Raw genomic sequence first — 4,774 nt, 5'->3', positions numbered from 1 at the left:
GAGCAACACTGTTGCATTGGTTACATGTACGTTCATTACAGTGAACACACACACTGTGGTTTATATCAAGAAATCACACATACACTGTTCTGCTGCTGTAAATACTGAGTAGATCACCGAACGCATATTATTCTGCAGCTGAAAATAGCCCCCAACAGATTCACTATTTACTCCTGTTTAAGTAAGTTTCCCTCAAAAGCACAAGGCCCAGCTGTTTAAAGGAAACAACACTGTTTTGTAAAGAAACAAAACCAAATATCTGTGACCAGTCTGGACCTTACCATCGATCTGTTGGTTGATGTCTTCCATTTTTTTGGCGGTTCACATATAAGAAAACAGGCTTGTTTGGTACAAACCTGAGCAATAATCACATCATCATCGTTTTTCTATAGATGTTTTTTTAGTTAAAATGCAAAATTACCATTTCCACAATATTACATTTGCAATATGTCACAATAATCACAGTATGATTTTTTTTTTGCATATCTTGCAGCCCTTGTGCTAAGAGCTGCGAGCTTTCCTAGTTCTTGTGGTGCAGACACAAGAAAAAAAGGGCGTTTGTAGAACTATGGGTAAGTTTTTCTGAACTGAAAAATCCTAAGCACTCCCAGACTTCCGGGGTCTGCAAGTGCGGACGTTTGGGCTGAATCCAAATGAATCCAAACTCCTATATCAGTTTGTTCTCAGTCTCCAATCGTTTTAATTATGATAGATTAATTTATTAAAATGCCTCACAGGCAATCTGTAATTTATGTTCATGGTTCAGTCTCCATTTGACATGAATTCTCATGTAAATCAGCATCATATCAGTTTGACCTGTCGCCTCAACTACAGAAGCTAAATAAATTGTGTGTGTCCTATACAGTAGACTACATACAGTTTATGATACAGTTAAAATGGCCAAAAATGTGAATAGCAGTTGCAGGACGATTTAAGGTGTGCCCTTAAATTTTCAGCTTGTGCTCCTAAAATTTCTTAAAGCTTACTTGAACAACATATAACCTACCAAACAATGTTAAATATTCAGAATCTTTTAATGCTTGCCATTGCTTTGAAATGATGATGTTATCAGTGACATCATTGTTTATTGTCACAAACTGATGTCGCTGATTTCAGTTTGTGACATCATCGACACTTCTAGTCGTACAGGAGGTGTACAGGAAATGCAGACAACACAACTGAAAGATGTAGTTGTTATTTTATTTTATTAATTTTGTCCAATTACTTTCCAAATTGATTTTGAGTGTCGGGGAAACCGGAGCATCCCGGAGAAAACCCGACCTAACATAGCGCTCAGATGTTCAGTCACTGAACGTCTGAGCGCTATGTCATTGCTGCACCATGCCATAGCGCTCAGACGTTCATTCACTGAATTTCTGAGCGCTATGTTAACGCTGTACCATGCCGAAAATTCACATGTCAACTGGTGGGAGATCTTCTGCCACATACGGCTTCACGTGAATGACACCATCCAGAGGATCTGGCCCTGAGGATGTTGATGGTTTGCTCGCAGAGGGTTGCACAGATGAGTCACCTGGGAGGTCTGAAGGCTGCCAGTCGTCTTGGTAAAGGGTTGGTGGTTCCTCTGCAGCCTCTTGGGCAACAGGTACCCTTCCCAGGACTTTTTTATTAAACCAGGATTTTACCTTCTGCGGCACTGGCTTTGTTGCCTTCTGAAGAAGCCCTTGAGTCCGATCAAGATCTCTTCTCAAAGAGATATTCTCAGACTTTAATTTGTTTATCTGTTCCGCAAAAGCTTCTGACCTCCTGAGATTTTTGCAAAATAGGTCTTGGTGATACTTAACATCTCTGCAGTCCTTCTTGTGGAGGTTTCGATAAAAGCTGAGCTTAGTGTCAGCAAAGGCAATCTTATCCCGAAGCTCGTCCTCAAGGTCCCTATTCAGCTTCACTTCACAAGGCCTATAATCGTGAAGGTAGCGTCTGCAAAGCTCTACAAACTTGGATTTTAATGACTTAAAATCCGACATTGCAGGCTTGCATGCCTCCAGATCGGCCTTGAAACGCTTCTGAGTGGATTCCAGTGCCTGGACCTTGTTCCTTTGCTCGGCCAGTTGTGACTCTGCTTTCTTCTTTTGAGTCAGCAGGCGGTTTTTCTCCTTTGTTACCTCAAGCAGCTCTGCGCCGGCTTTCGTTTGCCATCCTTTGGACTCAGTCATTTCAGACTGTGTGGCTTTTAATTTTGACTGGAGGTCTGCGTTGGTCTTTGCGAGACTATCCAGTGAAGCCTCAGCAGTAGCTTTATCATTTCTTAACGTCAACCAGTCTCTCATTACATGAAGTCTTTCCTTTATGTATTCAGCCATGTCCCTTTCAATCTTCTGAATTATTCTGTCCTTGTCTTTGACAGTCTCCCGTAAGTCGAATAACTCCTCTGTCAAATCCTTTTGACGACTGATAGTCCTCTTTAATTCCCAGTTTTGCTCTTTCAGCTCCATGAGTTGATCTTTAATCCTCTTTTTTTCCGACCTCTCTGCTCTCAGTGCACTGGCAAAGTCCTGTTTTTGTTCTTGAAGCTTTGCCTCTAGACTAGCCAGTTGTTGTTTGTAGTCGTTCACCTCAATGATATGACTATCATTGAGTTGTTTCACCTCAGCAGCATGTGTTTCGTCATCTGTTCTTTGCTCTTTTTTTAGTGCAGCGACACTGTCGTGGCTGTCGCTAAGCTCCTTTTCCAATGCCTGTACAGCACACTTACGTTCTATTTGCAAATCCAGGATTCTTTTGTTGAGGTCAAAGGTTTCGACAGCTAGTTCTCTATTGTCAGTGTCACTCTCCTCGCATTGTTTTTGCAGATCCTGGATTTTGACTTCGGCAGTTTTTAAATCTGCCTCAAGAGCCTGAAGTTGAAATGTTTTTTTCACATTCATTTCTATCACTTCATCTCTCTCAAATTCCAGGCAGTCTATTTGCTGGCGGAGGAATTCAGCATCCTGAAGGGACTCACTGTTCTGTGCATCTGTCATGGATGGTGTCATGTCGGAGGTGCCATCACTACCTTGTGTTTGTGGTGTTGGTTCCTCCATCTTCTGCAATGGTGCAACACTACTGAATGAAATCCTGAGATGGTGTTCAGTCTATTACCTTGCTGCTTAGGCTACCTGTTCTCAGAGTCACCACTGACAATATGTCAATTCACAATGGTGCATGGGTCTATTTACTAACTCTCCATTTGTGACGTGTGATGTCATAAAGGACAAATTAAAGATGACATCATCATATTCTGTTGTAGCTCCGCCCACGAGCCCACGAGCCCACAGCAAATGGCCACCTTAGAATGTTTTGGTTCTATCTGCATTCTGAGTGGTTCTGAGACACTGAGTTCCAGTTTTTGCATTCCAAACAGCAAAAATGACATGTGGAACAGGAACTCAGTGAGCTCTGGTACCACTTTTTAAAGCCCTATCCATTTAGAGGTGGAGAGAAATGGATAATGTTTTGTGAAGTACCGTAAATGTCTTTTATTGGCTCTGCTGACTGCTCACTGCCCTGCCCACCCTCTGTCCTCCACTGGTTAGCTAACGTAAGCCTTGGATTCTCTGCACTGTGCAGCAGCTTGGCTAGGTGGGAGCTTGCTAGCAGCAGCGCTTATTCACGATTAACGCTGTTAACACCATCCTGGTGGCAGGATGACATAGCGGAAACATCATGGCCACCCCCAGTCTCCCCCCAGGTCCACCCGGTGTGTAAGCAGCTAATTTTGAGCCACAAAACCTCTTTAGCATTTTTTGAATGTTAGCCCAGCTAGCTCTGCTAATGGTTTGGAGTAACAGGTTACAAAAGTAATGCATTCCAGTTATTACATTGTAAGTTAATAAGCAGACAGCGTTAGCTAGCTAGTTGAGAAGGTGTCTGTTACTTCCACAATAAATTATATGGGGACGTTTCCACGAGTATTAACCGAGGACAGTAAGAGAAATCGATGCTTGACAAATGTGAGTTTTCTTAATGATGATGAATTATTTTCCACCACACCAGTAATTCAGTTCATATAGGCCTAACACACTCTCCTCTGCTGAACGTCCAGCAGCTATTACAGCCTAAATGTGGAGATTATAATTAACTGGAGACAAAACTTTATTTTCCTCTACACGCATAATCTATGTATGTGTCTATGGTCTAGTGCTGCACGATTAATCTAATCGCAATCGCAATCGCGATGTCATGCTGTGCGATTACATAACCGCATAAAAGGCTGCGATTTGCGATTTAATGTAGGCTAAATAAATGTTAACGTGTGTGCCTGTGAATGTGACTACCTCTCCTGTAGTGTGTGGAGTTTGCTGACATCACGCCCACAAGCTATCCTGGTGCGTGCAGCCGGCGTGCAGCAGTGACCAACACAGACGCTGAAGAAGAGCATGAGCACGACCATGAACAGCCTGAGCTGGTGGCAAAAAAAATATAGTATAGTATATTATTACATGGCGATATTTTGGATTCAGGTACGGCGACGTTGAACAGAAAGACGTGCTGTGTAAGTGTAAAAGTTAAAGTCGCCACGTCCCGCAGCAACACGACCAATCTATATCAACACTTGAGACAGCACAGCACAGGGAAAAGTAGGAAGAGTGCATGCGAGAGAAAGCCAAGCCGTGTAACGTTAAAGACAAAGAGACAACTGAAAGCCGCCAGAGCCTCATAAAACAACATCCAAGCACAGTTAAGCAAACATTTGTAAGTGTCACGGGGAAATCATGGACTCCATAACAAATGAAAAATTGAGCAATTTTGCTCGGGTTCGGCCCACTTGACA

This window comes from Epinephelus moara, chromosome 9 (genome assembly GCF_006386435.1).
Source record: "Epinephelus moara isolate mb chromosome 9, YSFRI_EMoa_1.0, whole genome shotgun sequence".
In the NCBI taxonomy this organism is placed as follows: domain Eukaryota; kingdom Metazoa; phylum Chordata; class Actinopteri; order Perciformes; family Serranidae; genus Epinephelus; species Epinephelus moara.
This window is presented reverse-complemented; position numbering follows the sequence as displayed.